At 39.6% G+C, this 20,757-nt stretch overlaps 1 long non-coding RNA gene across 1 annotated transcript in view; it reads right to left on the bottom strand.

Moving 5' to 3' along the window:
- The window catches only part of LOC105490912 (uncharacterized), an 82,942-nt gene extending 62,491 nt beyond the window's left edge, over positions 1-20,451 (bottom strand). Inside the window, exon 1 of the long non-coding RNA XR_011623682.1 lies at positions 20,275-20,451. This is a non-coding gene — a long non-coding RNA (uncharacterized lncRNA). The remainder of the gene's footprint in view (positions 1-20,274) is intronic.
- Positions 20,452-20,757: the final 306 nt, after the last annotated feature.

Here is a 20,757-nt window from a genome sequence, read left to right as displayed (position 1 = left end):
CCCAGGAAGCGGGGGTTGCAGAGAGCCGAAATTGCACCACTGCACTGCAGCCTGGGCAACAGAGTGAAACCCTGTCTCAAAAACAAAACAAGACAAAAAAAAAAAAAGGAATTTTCCTGAATGACCATGGGTACTTAAAATACAGGGTCCAGGAGAAATCAGTTAACACCAGATCATAACTGTAGCATTTCTTTTGTTTCTGAAAAACTTTTAGAGGTTGTGACTTTACATGATAAGAGGAAGCTTCAAGAAGAAATCTTGAGCTGGGGAAATAGACAGAGACCACAAGAAATGCTCACTGTCTCAATTACCATCAGCTGTCCCAGCGCTGACCTAAAAGGAACCAATATTAGTCTATTACGAGACAGGCATGGGCCCTCTCTGGCCAAGAATGGATACTATGAAATAAATGTCTGGAACCATTGCACTTCTGTTCTCCCAGACTTCACACCCGCTTCTTGGCAGTCAGGGCTTTGAGCTCATCAGATTCAGGTCTGGCCTCATGTGGAAGATGTAATAATACCTAGGAAAGACTTTAGGCAAAACGTTCTATTTTCAGAATAATAGAAAAGTTCTGATTTAAATGCTGTATGCTAGTTTCTAAATTAGGCATTTTGCACAAAGATATCTAAAAGTCAGCACTAGTTAATTGTGACGGAGTAGGCTTCTGGAAAAATAGAGAAGTAACTTCACTTCTGAGTTGAAAACTTAGTTTTTTATATATAGATATTCCTGCCCTACCTGCTGAGTTTCCTTAAAAAGAAACACATTTCCACTTCATAGCTTCCTTTTCCCAACTCTCTGCTTTATCCTTCTTTAAATTAATGACAACACTATGTGAAATGTGATTTGTTGTCAAAAAGGTGGATTAACAGTTGATTCCTCAAAATATTAATTATACCCTTTACTACGCCCTAACTCTGTGCAGGACATTAACACTGGGACTGCAATCTACAAGGATTCTGTAGGCCCTGCCCTTCTGAAGTTTAGTTCCCAGAATATTGTTTCTCTACCATTTTTTCATTATTGCCCCCTAAGAAACCTTTTTAGACACTCCTAATTGCCCCATCATGAAATTTTAATACCACAGATATCGTATATATATTTATGTACTGTGTCTATATCCATGCATTATACACAGAAATATCAATGGCTTTTTCCTCCCCAAAACCAACTTTCACTCCCTTAGGGGTAATGTTACCCCTGTTAAAAGTGTATATTCTATGGCCGGGCGTGGTGGCTCATGCCTCTGACCCCAGCACTTTGGGAGGCCAAGGCGGGCAGATCACCTGAGGTCAGGAGTTCGAGACCAGTCTGGCCAACATGGTGAAAACCCAGCTCCACTGAAAGTACAAAAATTAGCCAGGCATGGTGGTGCATGCCAGTAGTCCCAGCTACTCTGGAGGCTGAGGCACAAGAATTGCTTGTACCTGCGATGTGGAGGTTGCAGTGAGCTGAGATTGCACCACTACACTCCAGCCTGGGCAATAGAGTGAGACTCTGTTTCAGAAAAAAAAAAAAGAAAAGAAAAAAAAAGCGTATGTTCTAAGAGAAGGAAAGAGAATAGGCAAACAAATAAGAAAAGTAACTGTGATGAATAAAATGTAGGAAATAAAAAGGGCTGAAAATTAGGGTATGGTTACTTTAGATAGAGATGTACAACTATACACCTATAGGTAAGCTCCGGGAAGGATGCCCGTAGCTTCCTGGTTTCATTTTCCCTGGAGCCCAGTTAAAGTCCCCCATCTGAAACTTGAAAGGAAAAGAAAGACTAAATATAATTCATTAGAATACAAATAACTTCTGTCTTCCTGTTATTCAAACACAGTCACATTAAGCCATGTTCCTCCTTTATACAAGCTCTACACCCTAAACAGCAGAGTTGCCAAAAGCTGGACGTTCGAGGAATACAATTTTATTGGTCACTTGTTTCTGTACAACTCTGAATGGGTCATTGTTTCTTAATAAGGATGTGAGGCTGTCAAAGTTAAATTTAGCTCACCATGGTTGTGGTGGAACAAAGCCGATACATTTGCATACTGCTCTCCTACATAGGTGTGTTCCAGCAAAATAGTGAAGGCAGCATAATTGAATGCTGAAAGACAATAAAATGTTCTGGCTAAAAGCACTGGAGTCCAGACCACTGCCCACAAATAGGCAGGTCATGTAACTACTCTAAGGCTTAATTTATCCATATGTAAAATGAGAATATTATACTATTATATTGTTGTTTTTTTTTTTTTTTTTTTTTGGAGACGGAGTCTCGCTCTGTCGCCCAGGTTGGAGTGCAGTGGCGCGATCTCGGCTCACTGCAAGCTCCGCCTCCCGGGTTCACGCCATTCTCCTGCCTCAGCCTCCCGAGTAGCTGGGACTACAGGCGCCCACAACCGCGCCCGGCTAATTTTTTGTATTTTTAGTAGAGACGGGGTTTCACCGTGGTCTCGATCTCCTGACGTTGTGATCCGCCCGCCTCGGCCTCCCAAAGTGCTGGGATTACAGGCGTGAGCCACCGCGCCCGGCTATATTGTTTTTTTCTTTTCTTTTTTTTTCTTTTTGTTGTTTTGTGATGAAGTTTCCCTCTGTTGCCCTGGCTGGAGTGCAGTGGCGTGATCTCAGCTCACTGCAACCTCCACCTCCCAGATTCCAGTGATTCTCCTGCCTCAGCCTCCTGAATAGCTGAGATTACAGGCACATGCCACCATGCCCAGCTAATTTTTTGTATTTTTAGTAGAGACAGGGTTTCACCATGTTGGCCAGGCTGGTCTCAAACCCCCGACCTCATGTGATCTGCCCTCCTCAGCTTCCCAAAGTGCTGTGATTACAGGCGTGAGCCACCGCACCCAGCCTATATTGGGCTGGGTTTTTGTTAATACTTCCTAGTTGTGCTATTTTTTTAGGGTAAAAAAAGGTTAAAATTTGGTTAAAATCAAAGCAGGATCTCTGGTATTTAATCATGAGTAATATTTTGCCTAATATGCCTTTTAATTACACCTGGCTTTCAATTACATTTGTTGATTTTATTTCTAAATTGAGCTGTTATTTTATTTAACCCCTTTTGACTGCTAAGTTACATTTTATAAATGTAGTTTGTACTACCCTTCATCCAGCACTATGAGATGGTGATTTTTTTTTTTTTTTTAGAATTAGTGAATTAATACTAATAGATCTGCTAACTTTGGTCCTTCCAAAGACTTATACAACTTGAATCCCATAATGTTTCAAATCAAACTCTCTGTCTCCCCAATTCCTCCCTGAATCTGTACTAGCTTTGAGATGCCTATCCTGGTTATTGGCATCGCCATCCTGATAATTTTTTTTTTTTTTTTTTGAGACCGAGTCTCACTCTGTCACTCAGGCTAGAGTACAGTGGCGTGATCTCAGCTCACTGCAACCTCTGTCTCCCAGGTTCAAGTGATTCTCCTGCCTCAGCCTCCTGAATACCTGGGATTACAAGCATGGACTACCAGGCCTGGCTAATTTTTGTATTTTTAGTAGAGATGGGGTTTCACCATCTTGGCCAGGCTGGTCTCGAACTCCTGGCCTCAAGAGATCTGCCGGACTTGGCCTCTCAAAGTGCTGGGATTATAGGCATGAGCCACCACACCTAGCACCATCCTGATAATTATCTATGCTAACCCTCAGGGTCATCGCGTCTCATGCACAATCCAATTTCTCACCATGTGTACGCAATATTTCTGTCATGTGTTCCTGCCTCTCCATTCCCTTTCCAAAATCTTTCCAAGTATATTTTCTCAAGAGAAGTACTATTCCTAAATACCAAACATACACTCAAGCACAGTGTAAGGGATATTTGTCATGTCTGAGGCCACCCAGCATGTTTAAACACCCTTCCTATGTTTGAAGAATTCCACATATCATGAGTCCTTTCTCAAGGCAGAAGCTAGGACTGGCTCTCTTACCCTATTTTAGTTAGGATATAGGGATCTAGCCAGGGGCAGATTTCAGTTTTGTAGGGGTTTGAACCTAATACAGTTTTGGGGCCTTCTTTTCACAAAGCAACAAAATGACAAATGTAAAATTAGGTTTAAAAGTTAACTTCCCAACTTGAATGAGAAAAAAAATCAAAACTACAAATTTTAGGAGATAACCAGTACCAGGAACACCACAAATCCAGAAAAACAATGTAATTTTAAAATTAATAATTTGCCTAATGTACCTCTTTAATATTTTTTCTTCATGATTTTAACTGCATTATTTTAACTGTTTGATTACCAATTCACATGACAATGATTTCATAATTTTTCATATGAAAATATTTTTGTAGAGAAGGGATCTCACTAGGTTGACTAGGTCGGTCTTGAACTGCTGGCCACAAATGATCCTCCCATTTGGCCTCCTGAAGTGTTGGGATTACAGGCATGAGCCACCACATCCAGCTCTGTGATTTTTTTTTTTATAAAAGGAAAAAAAAGGAATTTAGTCTCCTTTGGCCTATCTGGTCAACTGTTTTTTTAATTGACAGTTTAGAAGAGTGTCTTTAAGCTTCACAACTCATGAGTGATAATATTGTGTAAATTTAGTGAGTGTGACAGAAGTCAGAATTGTAGGTACAGTATTTCTTCTGCCAATTTTACAAAAACATATGACAGACATTTATTTCTAGGGCTCTCCCAGGGCCTTGGAAAGGGTCTACATAAGTACAGGGCCCTGAGGCTTAAGATTCATTAGCTTTGTGATACATCCATGTATTAGTCCGTTTTCATGCTGCTCATGAAGACATACCGGAGACTGGGTAATTTATAAAGGAAAAAGGTTTAATTGACTCACAGTTCCACATGGCTGGGGAGGCCTCACAATCATGGCAGAAGAGCAAGGTACGTCTTACATGGTGGCAGGCAAGGAAAGAGCTTGTGCGGAGAAACTCGCCTTTATAAAACCATCAGGTCTCACAAAACTTACTCACTATCATGAGAACAGCATGGGAAAGACCTACTCCCGTGATTCAATTACTTCCCATTGGGTCCCTCCCATGGCACTTGGGAATTGCTGGAGCTACAATTCAAGATGAGATTTGGGTGGGGACACAGTCAAACCATGTCAATGCATCTCTGCACCCTGTTAGGCTTCACCAATCAGACATGATCATAAAGTTTTCACTTCAGAACTGAACAACCCTAGGAAGTAGGAGCCTCTGTGTCCACCATTCATAAGAATGTCAAGAGAGGCACCAGCTCTGCCAGGCACCGGTGGTGAAATTTCTGGTGTTGGGACTCCAGAATTATCAGTGGGGGCTGTGGTGTCTGCGCCATGCAGCAGCTGTAGCACCCTCTCTCCTTCAGCAGCCCTCACAGTGTGATGTGGGCATGGATCCTGGGCTGCAGAGCCTGTGGACCTGACTCTCCAACCCCCTTGCAGATTCAATGAGGTACCAAATATCCTTTTAAATTCACCTTATTTTTCTGCTTAAACTAGTGATTATAGAATAGTTCTACTTGCAACCATGAATCCTGACTGCTACATGTGGAAGTGTGTTCCTACAGGGCTAAGGCAGGGGCTGAGGCATTATCAGCCTACCTGAGATGATGGAACAATTCGAGGATGGGAAAGTGAATCAAAGCAGAATGCATGGGAGAAAATAGGCAACCAAATACCAGAAAAATAAGGATAAAAGTCAGATACATGGGTCCATTTAAAGGCAGAAGCCAGAGAGCCAAGAATCTTGATTATTGAATGCAGATGAAGGCAGAGGAGGTTCAGAAAAGGCAAAGTAGGGTAGGTCAAGATCCCATTTGATAGGCCAGCAGTTGGGTGGCATGTATAAGGATTGGGTGGCCTTAAAAAGGAATAGAAGGCCAGGTGCAGGGGCCTCACACACTACATTTTGGGAGGCTGAGGCAGGAGGATCACATAAGCCCAGATGTTTGAGACCAGTCTGGGCAACATAGGGAGACCCCCATCTCTCCAAAAAATTTAAAAGTTAACCTGGTGTTTTGATGCATGCTTGTAGTCCCATCTACTTGGGAGGCTGAGGTGGTAGGATCACTTGAGCCTATGAGGTGGAGGCTGCAATAAGCCGCAATCACACCACTGCACTTCAGCCTGGGTGACAGAGAAAAACCCTGTCTCTAAAAAAAAATAATAATAATTTAAATTTTAAAAAAGAGGAATAGAAGAAGGCTGGACAGTACTATAACCCAGGTTCTTGTTAGCTCTCGCTTGGAACCATAAAAGCCTTCAACATTCTCCCACCTTGTTCTCTGCCCTACAGTATGTTCTTTACACAAAAAGAGCTATTTGGGGCCATGATGATTGCCCTACTTTTGAAATATCAATTGTGACTCTCCATTGCCTAGAGAACATAACAGAATTCATTAGCCTGGCATTTCTGACCCTCCCTCATCTAGGTCAATCCATTTATCCAGCATATTCCTCGTTAACTTTCTCAAACTGTATGCTAGAGCTGCACTAAGCTATTTGGTATTTCCTAGATATGCATTTCATTTTCCCACAAGCATGCTGTTCTTTCCGCCTGGGATGCTCTCCCTGTCACATTTCAGCACATCCAAATCACTCTGTTTTCCAAAGCCCAGCTCAAATGTCACATTTCTTCCTCAGCAGCAGTACTTCCTCCCGGAAGCACGTTAATTATCATGTTAATTTTGCTTTCCATATTGCATTACAGTTATTCAGGCACATATTTTTATTTCTTCTAAGAACCCAGAAGCTCACTTTGAGCAGAATCTTGGCACAGTGCCTTGTATATTATACGTGCCCAAAATAGTGTTGAACAAAGGGTTGAATGAAACAATTCTTGACACATAATTTCCTGTAGAACCTAAAGCAGGTGATAGTGACCTATGGTGTGGTAGGAAAAGTACAGGCTTTGATCTCAGACACGTAGGAGTTGGAGTCACAACTTGTGCTGGCTGATGAATCTTTTGACATGTTGCTTAATCACAAAGAGGCATTGGTAGTAAGAGATAATAATCCTTATAGCATAGGATTATTTTGAGAATTAAGTAAGGTTCTAGAAGGTAACTTGCAATTCCTGATACAAAAGAGATGTTAACTGAATGTTAGTGATTTTTTTCTCCCTTAGTCTTCTCTTCTTCAGCCTTAATATTTCTAATTCCATCTATTGTTTCTTACAGGACAGTTTTTTAGTCTGCTCATCAACATCATTTTATCCACATTGTTCTTAAAAATCTGAACATTAAGATAACCCAAGTGTGACCTGACCAGTTCACAGAACACTGAGAATATTATTTGGTACAATCTCATCACAATACTTCTATTTTGTAATACAAGACAGCCTTATTACACTTTGCTTATATTAAGTTTGTAACTATCCAAAATCAAGTTTTTTAGAGCAATCTACTTCCAGATCACATGTCTATTTTACACATAAACGTAAATGCACGTAATTCTACTGATCTCTGTTAAGTTTCAACTAATTTATTTAAGCCCAGAATTTTATCTTACCCAAATCCCTTTCAGTAATGATTTTAATAATCTTTAAAGAGGTATAGGAGGGAGGATGATGGGAGGGACTCTAAGTAATAACTTGAGACATTTGCCTTACTCTTACTTAATTGCAAAATAAACAGCTCCCACGGTGACCTGTAATGCAGGCCAACATTTGTGTCTATGTGGAGGAAAAAGGATGACTTTTGCACTTTGCCTCTGCCAATAATAGCCACATGAGTAATTAAACTAAACTTCAACAAACTTAGCAATTAAATAATAGAAGTATTTTCTAGAGATCACTTTGGGGAAAAGAAAAGGAGAAAAATGATGTTTCTTTAATGTCTCAAAACGGAAACAATTATTTTTTAATCGAATATTGTACTATTCCACCAAAAACTCTGATTAGCAACCCTTGCTCTACTGCAAAAATCTAGTTTAAGTTTCTCAGATTGTATGCAGATAGTGTTATATTTTTCTTAATAAACATGTGAAATAAGCAAAGCAATCTAAATTTAAACTTTTACTGAGGATCTTCTCAATATCGTTTCCATATGGGAGCCATGAGTGATGTTTTTCTTGTTAGAAATTTATGGGAAATATTCTTGGGAGCCTATTTTTCTTTATGATATGGGCTGAATATTTGTGTTCTCCCAAAATTTATATACTGAAACAGAAATCCTAATGTACTTGAGGTGGGGCCTTTGAGGATTAATTAGATCATAAAGGTGGAGCCCTTATAAATGGCATTAGTGCCCTTCTAAGAAGCCAGAAAGCTAGTTACCTCTCTGTCTGCCATGTGAAGGCACAGCAAGAAGATGACCCTCTGTAAACCAGGAAAAGGGCCCTCACCAAGATCTCAACCACAACAGTAACCTGAACTCAGCCTCTAGAAGTGTGAGAAATTATTGTTTAAGCCTCCCAATGTATGGTAATCTATAGCAGTCTAAACTGACCAAGAAATATCAACGTAAAGCCCACAAATATTAAATATAACTTTATTTTATTTATTAATTAATTTTTAATAAACTGTTTATAGAGACAGGGTTTCACTATGTTGCCTAGGCTAGTCTTGAACACCTGGCCTCAAGTAATCCTCCTGCCTCAGCCTCCCAAAGTGTTGGGATTACAGACATGAGCCACCATGCCCAGACAAAATATAGCTTTAAAGGGAGAGAGATGAAGTAATAAAGAGAAACTTTTGAAACGCAAAATTTCTGTTAAAGTAAAATAATTGCTGGGCACAGTGGCTCACGCCTGTAATCCCAGCACTGTGGGAGGCCGAAGCAGGTGGATCACCTGAGATCAGGAGTTCGAGACCAACCTGACCAACATGGAGAAACCCTATCTCTACTAAAATTACAAAATTAGCCAAGCATGGTGGTGCATCCTGTAATCCCAGCTACTCAGGAGGCTGAGGCAGGAGAATCGCTTGAACCCAGGAGGCGGAGGTTGTGGTGAGCCGAGATCACACCATTGCACTCCAGCCTAAGAAACAAGAGTGGAACTCTGTCTCAAAATAATAATAATAATTTTAGTAGAGTGAAGAAGAAAATCCTAATAAAAAATTTTGTTTTAGGCCGGGTGCAGTGGCTTACATCTTTAATGCCAGCACTTTGGGAGGCCGAGGTGGGCAGGTTGCCTGAGGTCAGGAGTTTGAGACCAGCCTGGTCAACATAGCGAAAACCTTGTCTCTACCAAAAATACAAAAATTAGCTGGGCATGGTAGCACATGTTTGTAGTCCCAGCTACTCGGGAGGCTGAGGCAAGAGAATCACTTGAACCCTGGAGGTTATGGTGAGCCAAAATCACACCACTGCCCTCCAGCCTGAGTGACAGAGTGAGACTCCATCTCAAAAAAAAAAAAAAAAAAAAATATATATATATATACACACACACACACACACACACACATATATAAATCTTCCCATATGTGGGGGAAAGAACATGACACTAAAGGCTAAATCAAACATAATATAATAAGAATATTATGGGATTCTTCTAGTCTAGGGCCAATTTTTCTTTTCTATTAAGGCCTATATAGGACTTTTACTTTATACCTAAAAACATTTTTTAAAAATTCTAACTGAGGTCCAAACAAAACAAATGACCCATCAAATCAGTCTTGAGGTTTCAGTGCCAATATAGTTAGAAGCTAGAGAAGGTAGAGAGAGTGAAATTGCGAGACAAGTCATTTATCTACTATTCATGTAAAACTCAGAAAATCATATTTTCCCATCTATAGTTTGAAATTCATTTACTTACAACAAGTAGGAAAGATATTTAAGATAATTAAAACTAACAAATGTCACAATTTTTATTACTTTGCTGAATGCTTTTAGATTTATTATATATATCACTCAGACATAGACAGCAGATCATGTAAAATATAATTAAGCTTTTCCTAAATCAGCCAAGATTGTCATTGTCATAATTTTGCATTGTATCATAAACAAAGTCTATAGGAGCCATCAGGCTGAAAGGGAATTTGAGTTCTGAGACATTTCCTTTTATAAACCTTTTATTTTTGCTGCTTTATTTTAGAATACATATCTTTAAAGCTTACTAAGAAGGGTCTTTACCAGGGTAGACCATGAATTTGCCAATATTTAATCATTTTAAACTACAAAATATGAATTCCTCTTGGTTTAACCTAACACAATCAAAGATTGAGTCAAAAGGTGAAGAACTTTTTCATCAACTGTCTTTACCAATACCCTTTGACATTTACAGAACCCTTACCACATGCAATGGGATGAAATGTAGGACATGCTGAACCACATTGTTCCCTCCCTACATTCAGCCAAATGATTCCTTCTCTCCTTAATCCATACTTTTCTGGAGCTCATGCTCTTATTTTCCATTACCACTATAAAGAGATAATAGAGGTATGCCTCTCGTGGATTGTCATCCTTCCCTGCTGGCCTCTCTGGCAATATAACTTTTTAAATCCCCTATCTCTGATTTACTGTCATCAAAATTCCACCTATTGCTGTGTATTGAGTTAACATTTAGTACATTGTATCCCAGCACTTTGGGAGGCCGAGACGGGCGGATCACGAGGTCAGGAGATCGAGACCATCCTGGATAACATGGTGAAACCCCGTCTCTACTAAAAAATACAAAAAACTAGCCGGGCGAGGTGGCGGGCGCCTGTAGTCCCAGCTACTCGGGAGGCTGAGGCCGGAGAATGGCGTAAACCCGGGAGGCGGAGCTTGCAGTGAGCTGAGATCCGGCCACTGCACTCCAGCCTGGGCGACAAGCGAGACTCCGTCTCAAAAAAAAAAAAAAAAAAAAAAAAAAACATTCAGTACATTGTGAGAAAAAATTGTTGGAATTTTGAATCATTGCATTTTAGAGCTAGAAGTAATCTTAGCAATCGCTTAGGCCAATCTTCCTATGGTGGTTGCTGCCAGCTCTGCTGATTCCCTCTGCCAGCCTCATTTTCACCCAGTCCTCCCTGATGCTGCCAATGTACTTTGGGGATGGACCTGACTTAGCAGTGGAGGTTATCTCATTGACTCAGAAACCCAAGCCTAAGTTAATTAGCACAGTCAGGTCTGTGTCATTAGGGTGGGTATTATAGGCTGAATTGGGTCCTCCCAAAATTCATGTGTTAATGTCCTAACCCTTAGAATCTCAGAATGCGACTATATTTGGGGAGAGGGTCTTTAAAGAGGATTTTAGGTTAAAATGAGGTCATCTGGGTGGGTCCTAATCAAATATCACTGGTGTCCTTAGGAGAAAAAGAGATTAGGACTCAGATAAACTCTGAGGGAAGACCATGTGAGGGCACAGGGAGGAGAAGATGGCAAGATGGCCATTACAAGTCAAGGAGAGAGGCCTCAGGAAAAACCAACCCTGTTGACACTTTCATATCCATCTTTTACCTTACAGGACTGTGGGAAAATAACCTTCTGTTGTTTAAGCCACCAGTCTGTGGTACTTTATTATGACGGCAGCACTAGCAAACTAATACGATGGGACTGGGCATTGGAATAAGACCCATTTGGGCCATTAAGTGATCCAGTGAGTCTTCTGAGTTATTTAGGCCAGTTAGGGCCAAGTTTTCTGTTACTTACAGTCTCTGTTGTATGTGATGTTACCAACCTCTTCATTTTACACAGAGAGCTCAAGCTTCTTCAAATGTAAACATAGATTACAGAATTTGAAATAATTATCTTTCCTCAAAGATTAAGGGTATATGCATAATTGGTAGAAATAGTACAGTCATCTCTTGGTATCTGTGGGAGACTGATTCTAGAACTCACCCTTCCACCCCACCCCACCCCAGACGACACCAAAACTCAAGTCGTTTGTATAAAATGGTGTAGTAATTGCATATAATCTATGCACATCCTCCTATATAAATCATCTCTGTTAAGTGTATTACCTAATACAATGCCTACACATCACTTCATTCGTGTGGAGTCAACATAGTCCTCAGAGCACAGCAAGTTTTGCTTTTTGGAACTTTGCATAATTATTTTTCCCTAATATTTTCTTTCCTTTACTTTTTTTTTTTCTTTTTTGAGATGGATTTTCATTCTTGTTGCCCAGGCTTGAGTGCAATGGTGCAGTCTTGGCTCACTGCAACCTCTGCCTTCCAGGTTCAAGCGATTCTCCTGCCTCAGGCTCCCAAGTAGCTGGGATTACAGGCACCTGCCACCACGCGCAGCTAATTTTTATATTTTTAGTAGAGACGAGGTTTCACCATGTTAGCCAGGCTTGTCTCAAACTCCCAACCTCAGATGATCCACCCGCCTTGGCCTCCCAAAGTGCTGGGATTATAAGCGTAAGCCACCGTGCCCAGCCTTCCCTAATATTTTCAATTCACAGTTGGTTGAATCCACAGATGCAGAAGCCACAGATGCAGAGGACTGATCATCCAAGTAAACAGTTTCATGACTAGAATGAACAAAACATTTACTCTTATCTCTGATCAATCCAGAGAGGCTAAAGTGAGGAGAACTGGAAGTATTGGGAAAGGCAAAAAATCTGAAAATTAGCTCCTTGCGTCAGTAAGTCAATACTAGTACCCCTTTTTCCAGCTTTATCTTTAGCCTCATTAGCAGGGGCTTGCCCTATCCAGTATTTAGCTCTGCTGTTTCTCTCATTGCCTGCTGCTTACAGGTCTCAAGACTCCTGTGCTGTTCCATACATTCTTGCACCTGGGAGTAGCCCATGTGCACTTCTGTCCAGATTTGAATGCCTCAGTTTTTATATTCATACTCTTCCATCACCAGTAATAGATAATGATATGTTCAAAGCAGCTCTCACATTTTAAGTGCTTAAGACGTTTTATGAGAATATAGACTGTGCTGCTCCCCTATATGGAAAATTCATACTCATCATTTGGAGAAGTGGGAATTTTACCATGGTTAGCCACTTTAAACTTCTTGACAGCTTCAAACCACTGTATCTCATTCACATTAACATTTTTGTTCCAGAAAATGGAAAAAGTTACATTGAGATGTTCTCATTTCATACATTCTAAAGCATGCTTCATGAATGAATTCTTTCTTTTAAATCTTGGCAAGCTGAATTATGAGTAGAGATTGTCAAATTTAAATGTTGTTTATAAAAACCATGCTATGAGTATAACAAGAGCAGAGTAATCTTCCCAGAACCTCAAACTGTGCCTGGCATGTAATATATGACAAATAAATATTCACTGAGTAAATATTTATTGAATGAATGATTGAGATAGAATTTGTGCTATATTTATGCATTGCAAGTTGCTGAATAATTTTATCTTAAAAATTACCTCTCAGGCCCATTTAATGTTGAACCTTCAAAATTTCAAATTAATATATATGACAGCAAATGATAAACTGTGCTGTCAAAGTTGGTGCTTTGTGTATGGGATGTTATCATTTGACTTACCAGTTAGTGACAGAGTTGGACAGATAGTAAGACTGCCCTCATTCTGGATATTATGCCATGGTGTTTGGGGATACCATGATGCAAGGAACCTTTAGAAAGTATCGTTTTTCTTCCTGAGGGTGGGAGGAGCAAGTAGTGCTACAGTTTATCTAAATTGCTACAGAAGTCTTCTTTCACATGGACACATCACTTTCTTGACACCCTTCCATATGTTGTGACTTGAATCAATAAAATCAATAGGAGTTTTACAGTTGGCTCGTAAAATGTGAAACCTTTGACTTCTGAAGTTTTCCAAGTTTGCTGTGGAGCCACACTGTGAGCTTTTTTTTTTTTTTTTTTTTTTTTTTTTTTTTTTTTTTGAGACAGAGTCTTGCTCTGTGGCCCAGGCTGGAGTAGAGTGGCACCATCACAGCTTGCTGCAGCCTCAACCTCCCAGGTCCAAGTGATCCTCCCACTTCAGCCTCCTAAGTAGCTGGGACTACAGAAGTGTGCGACCACACCCAACTAACGTTTGTATTTTTTCTAGAGATATGGTCTCACTATGTTGCCCAGGCTGGTCTTGAACTTCCGGGTTCAAGTAATCCACCTGCCTCGGCCTCCCAAAGTGTTGGGATTACAGGCGTGAGCCACTGCACCTAGCTGAATACATATTTAAGTGAAAGTGAAAAATCTGTATACTTCTGTGTTAGAAAAACCTTTAGAACATTTGAGGGTTTTGTTTGTTTTTTAATAAATTAAGTATAGTCAAAATCCTGCTACTATTTTTGTTTGGATTGCTTTTATTCTTTTCGTGATTTAGGTTTGGTTTTATTGTTTGTTTGTTTGAGATAGGGTCTCGCTCTGTCGCCCAGGTTGGAGTGCAGTAGTACAATCTCAGCTCACTGAAACCTCCGTCTCCTGGGTTCAAGCAATTCTCCTGCCTCAGCCTCCCAAGTAGCTGGGATTACAGGCATGAGCCACCACACCCTTCTAATTTTTGTATTTTTAGTAGAAACGGGGTTTTATTATGTTGGCCAGGCTGGTCTTGAACTCCTGGTCTCAATTGATCTACCTGCTTCAGCTTCCCAAAGTGCTGGGATTACAGGCATGAGCCACCGAGCCCAGCCATGAGTTAGTTCTTTGTTGTTGCTTGAATGGCTTTAAAACTTGAATCATTTCAGGGTTTAATTTGCTTACTACCTTACAGGTACAATTGGCATTACATCTAAATGTATGGCCATTCCTTCATTATGGTCAAGAACTTGAGATGGGAAAATTATCATTTTATTTGCATCAATTTACTTGATCATTCATACTTTTCTAGAAACCATAGTCTGTAACTGGATATGAACATTCTAGACACTGCAGTTCTGAATTTCTAAATTATGGGTTTAAAATTCTAAAAATTCAGCACCCCAACCTTCAAAGTTAGCCAAGAGTAGTCACTGGTGCACGGGTTGATTTTATATTTTAATAGTACTCAATGTCTTCTTTAGTTTTGCTAGAAACAAAAGAATTTCTTTGAAAAGAATTGACACCTTGATCAAAAACTGAAAAGGAAAATGCATTCAAGTTTCATTCAGCAACATCCATGCTTCTTTGCCTCAGCTCAGTTTTCTTGACCTACTTGTGTGTATCCAGTGGTACTTTTGCACAACGATTTAAAGACTGAAAAGAACTTGTCCTCTTTTTAAAGTATAACTAGCAAGGATCCAAAAGTATGTCACAGGTGGGCACAGCGGTTCATACCTGTAATCCCAATGCTTTTGGAGGCTGTGGTAGGAGAATCACTTGAGGCCAGGAGTTCGAGGTAAGTGTGGGCAACATAGCAAGACTCCTGTCTCTACAAAAGAATTTTTTTTTTTTGAAACTAGCCTGTTGTGGTGGTGCGCACCTATAGTCCTAAAGTGCGTCATGTGGCAGCTGATCCATATTTTTTTCCTGCACCTCAGTGTTCACATAACAAAGTGAATTTATTCTCACAGCCAAGTTTTATTAACTGCAACTGTGAAAGGAAAGGCTCTTTTTGATCTTCATGTTTTAAGAACTATAGTCATTGAACCATTTCCACATTAAATTGCATGGTAAGCAAGGCATCTTCAGTTTTAGACCATGAAGAAGACACTGACAAATTACAATGTATATCCATTGTTTCCCTGGGGCAATAGTTTCCTGATCAAACCACTATTGTCAGCTGGGGTCTCTGAGCTCTAAGAAACTAAATGAGACTAGAACAGAGTCAGTGGGATTTTGATACACAATGAGAAGCCATCACATATCTTGGAAAGTGCACATAAACCTTCCCATAGATTCTGGGAAAATTCCCTCCAGGATCATTAAAAAAACTTCGGCAAGATTTTTTTTTTAATCTCTTCATTTGTTGTCTCCCTATCACCTACAGATTTGGGATTTAGTTGAAATGCCAGAGGCAGCCTGCCAAATCTTGTGACTCAGATATATGACGCTTCTGCTGGGAGTACAGACAGGTGGATACAGACCTGACCTGTTTGCTAAGTTTGTTCTGGGATTTCAACTATAGCACCCACCTAGTTGTTGGAAAATGATGCCATTTGCATCTTTTACACAAATGTTTGTGGATTCAAGGTACCTTTGAAAAAGGAAAGAGAACAAACCTCAAATCAAATAAGCTGTGTGGTGGCCACCTGAAAGTGAAAAATTTGTTTTAGGGGTGATCTGAGTCAGTGTTCTCCTTGCACTGTGCCTCAGAACCACCTGGAGGGCTCCTGCGACATACAGGTACTGGAGCCCCATTCCTAAAGATTCTGAATAATGGACCCAACCATTTCCTTTCTAGGAAGGCATCATAAGATATTTTACATTTCATCTGATAACTTTTTGTATATTGTTTTAATTGTTCATGTTTGTAAATTATCTTTTTAAATTAATTTGAAAAGCATTTGTCCTCAATGTGGTCTTTCCTAACCACACCATACTTACCAGTAGTTAGTTTTATTATGGATACTCAAAATGCCTGCCCACACCAAAACAAATCAATGTACAGTTTTAAATATATTGAATTGGTATTATAAACTTGATAAAAATGAATTTGAAAGCCTGCTCTGCTGTTGTAAAAATTTAGGCAAGTTCTATAACCTCTCTGAGCCTCAGATTCAACTGTGAAATGGGAGCTTTAAGAATGTACTTACTTTTTGAGATTGGGTGAAAATTAAACTTTAAATTATATGATCCATGTCAGTTTTGTATAGTGGGTATTCAAAAATGGTTTTTTAGTCATCAGCTACCCTAATCCCTCTTCCTGAACTCACAATACGGGGTCATTTACAACATCTTGAATTCATTTATTTACATCATTTTCAAGTAAATATGTGAGTTTTTTCATTACAAATGTAAAAAATATATGTATGCTTTTTGAACAGAGTATAGCAGTCTGAACCCTAAGGCAAATAGGAATTATATTACACAGGATTTTTTTCTAGTTAACAAATGTTCTCTGATTTTTTTTCTGCTGGCTTTTCCTTATCACCTGCTGTTTCTATACCCATCTTTATTCACTGGTATTTATTTATACGTAGCCACAGCCTTCACAGCTTCACAAAACTCAAATAACGTTTCAGTGGGTGGTGTGTTTAGAAAGGAGACAGATGGATTTGGGATAATCATGAGTTTTTTTGTTGCTAATGATACCATTTCAGGCCTGCTAGAAACATATACAGTCCAGGGACTGACTGAAATGAAACAAGGAAACAGGTAAGTTTTACTAATGTAATATGTGCCATGGTTTTGGTACTTTATAATTTTCCTGTATACTGTGCCTCATGAAAAAAGTTAAGCATTCTCCTGACCAGGCATGGTAGCTCATGCCTGCAATCCCAGCACTCTGAGAGGCCAAGGCAGGAGGATCACTTGAGATCAGAAGTTTGAGACCAGCCTCGGCAACAGAGTGAGACCTTGTGTCTAGGGAAAAAAAAATAGATTTAATACAATAAAATAAAAATTTTAAAAAGCATTCTCCTGCCAGCTCTGGAGAGAGTCTTGGAGTTCTTTAGGGGTGGACCAGCAGCATCAGCATCACCTGGAAACTTAGAGAGCCAGAATCTCAGCTGCCTTCTCCCGAGCTGCTAAATCGAAATTTGCATTTAAATAACATGCCTGGCCTAGCACCAAGGCTCACACCTGTGATCCCAGCACTTTCTTTAGAAGGCCAGGGTTGGAGAGTCACTTGACACCAAGAGTTTGAGACCAGCGAGATCCCCGTCTCTAAAATGTGTGTGTGTGTGTGTGTGTGTGTGTGTGTATAAAATATTAAAAGGTGGTTTGGATGAACTACAGTTTGAGAAGCTCTGACCGAGGGAACAGTTAAGTCTTTGACTTACCGGGTACAAAAATGACAACTGTCTTGAGCTGTCTTTTAATTTAATTGTGGCTATATTCAACCACAACATTTAGAATAAGTTTATACAACATCTTCTGGATGGTGCACAATGCTAGCTGCCTTTTTGTAACTTTGGAAACACTGTAATGCATTCATTAGAATGACAGTAGGCAGAAGTATTTTCTCTTTACCACACTTGTTTCAAGAAATTGAGGCTTTATTACTCTGAAAACTTCTCAAATCTAGGCCAAACTGTGAAATGTTTCCCAACCAGTAATAAAGGAGATCAAATTGTTAAAGGATCTACTTCCATTTCTATTTATTTAAAAGTTTATAGGATTGTGGTTAATGGAGCTCAGATGAGTTTACTTATTACTCTGTCATTTGGTTTATCGCTCAGCTAAGAACTACTAGCTGCTATAAGTTTTTGATCAACATAGAACTTTATATAATTTTTAGTCATATATTGTTAAATTTATACTCATCACAGGTTGTTTGTTAAAAACCTAGAAACTAGAGAAACACCAATGGCAAAGAACAAGATATCAGTGAGGACCATTAATATGATAATTCTCTAAGCTGATTTCAGACTGATCCTCTCCATATCCATAAGATGCAGTTATCAAACCGAACTCTTAAAAAACAGATCCAGATGTATTGACTGCTTCAAAAATCAAAGTTAGACATAGAACTATCATGAGGATTATGGCCACCATGACTGTTCACACATTAGACATCTCTACTTACACAATGTGTCATTTGCAGGGAGGTTCTTACAACTTCTGTGATCACATCATTAATAAACAAAACACAAATTAAAACAGAACAGTTGATTTTCCCTTAGTGGAAAATGTAAAAATTCCAAAAACCAATTTATGAAATGATTTATTAATTCTCGATTCTATAACAGTTAAATTTTATCTACTTTTCCTTCTTAAATGCTTCTGAAAAATAAGCATGATATAGCTTCTAAAATTTGTTGATAAGCTTTCTTCCATAAATAATCTAATAACATATCTCTCATTAAATGAGGAAAGAGTAAAAATGTGTCTATATGTGATGACCACAGTTAAGGAATATGTAAGAGTTTTCTAATACAATATTAAATACTATGCCAACTTAAAATAAAACATTTTAACTTAAAACATCTTATTTAGCATTCCATTTTTATTTTATCTACAGAGCTGTGGCTAATGGGTCTCAGATGTACCCCTTTATTACTCTGTCACTGGTTTACTCTATCTCTCTCACTTAGCTGAGACCAACTTTTATTACGTTATGTCTGAGTAAAGCAAAAAACTACATGCTGGTGTCAGAGAAATGATAAATTCTGTGTAACTGCCTTAGTGTGTGTAACTTTAAGGCAAAGACACCTTTAGGTACTATGAACCCTGATTCAAAAAGGGTTATTTTGCACACTTACAGGTACTTACTATGTGTCAGACATTGTCCTAAGACTTAAAAAAAAACCCAACATATTTGATTCTCAAAAGAACCCTATAAGATATGAGGTCATGTTATAAATGAGGAAACCAAGGCACAGAGAGGTCAAGTAACTTGACCAAGGTCACAGAGGCAATAAATGGCATAAGTGCCACAGAAAGTGACAATAAGTCACTCTTCATGATCACAGTATTCTACCGTATGGCTCTGCTGACCAAATCCAGTGCTCAAATCCCTTCCCAAGACATTTTATTATGTCTCCCTATGTCACAGTGCCTCATGCTTCAAAAGTAATTTTGTTTTCCCTCTATTTCATTAATATTCTTTAGTGCATTTATTTCAGCCAGTTATTAGGGAAAAAAAAAGAAATCTGATTTAAACTAATTCATACCAAGGGGCATTCAATTGTGGATAGATTCTGGCTTGACATAGTCATTATTGCACAGGCTTTCAACTTGAAAGGAGCACAATTGCTATTTTAAAAGAATTAATCTCAATTGTAGTGGTTTTCAAAATTCAAAAGAGTCAACTTTCAGGGTCCAGCTGGAGGTTTCTAGATCCCCAAAATCCAGCCTCAAATACACAAAGTTCTGCTTTTCTATGTGATGGCTGTGCATAAAATTTCATTCGGGAAAATAAAGGGGACTCTGCTGCTTAAAATAACAATAAACTGAACCACCCCTCTAATCTACTAGGCCAGTGAACTTTCTGGCTCTTCTTCCCCTCACCTCCATCAGACACATTGCATGCACCCGCCCTCCTTGATAAAGAAGCGCTTAGAGGCTCACAGAACAGAGCAGAACGTCTCTGGGTTCGAAGAACTTCAGGAAGAGATCCAGAAAGTACTTTTGAGTAGATGTGTTGAGCCTCTCAGTAATGTGAAAGCATGCTGCAGGGATCACCATCCCAGCAACAGGATTATTCTGTTTGATATCTGTTGCCAACAGCCACATTTCCCAGCATCTTGGACGCAAAAGGGAGTTTACTGACAAAGCAAAACTTTTCTATTGGGCATTACAATCACAGGAAAATCACCAGCTACCTCAATGCATAGTCCCATGGTAGCATTCCTCCGGCCACTCTTAGAAAAGGCCCACATCATCTGGGGGCCTAGACTCGCCTGCCCCAAGCAGGTGGCCCTTCTCTTGGTTCCCCTAGTTCTTCCCAGTAAATGGCGGAAATTGTACCTGACACAATGTGCACAACTTTGTCCTTTGCTGGAGTCAGGTTTCTGGCCATGGGTCAGATCACTCACTGCCTGAAGCAATTTCTTCCTCCACACCCAATAAATTCTTCAGGGAATCATGCGGGGATAGGTAGATTTCTTTAGGTACATATTTGTATTAATGAGAGCAGCTGGGAGTTGTCTTCCTGGTTCTAGTCAATGATTAACTTTTGAAGGCAGCCTCTTTGTGTATATGTGGTGTGACAGAAAGGACTTGTTTTAAGTGTTCCCACACAAAGTTATACATCTGTTTTTCTAGTCAATCAATGACCTAACTACAAAGAGTTGAAGCTACCACTGAGCCAATAGTAAAGAATAAAATCCTACCAGCTGGGCGCAGTGGCTCGCGCCTGTAATCCCAGCACTTTGGGAGGCCGAGGCAGGTGGATCACCTGAGGTCAGGAGTTCGAGATCAGCCTGACCAACATGGTGAAACCCCCATCTC

Source organism: Macaca nemestrina, chromosome 5 (genome assembly GCF_043159975.1).
Source record: "Macaca nemestrina isolate mMacNem1 chromosome 5, mMacNem.hap1, whole genome shotgun sequence".
NCBI lineage: Eukaryota > Metazoa > Chordata > Mammalia > Primates > Cercopithecidae > Macaca > Macaca nemestrina.
The sequence above is the reverse complement of the archived record's forward strand: the minus strand, read 5'-3'. Positions and strand labels throughout refer to the sequence as shown.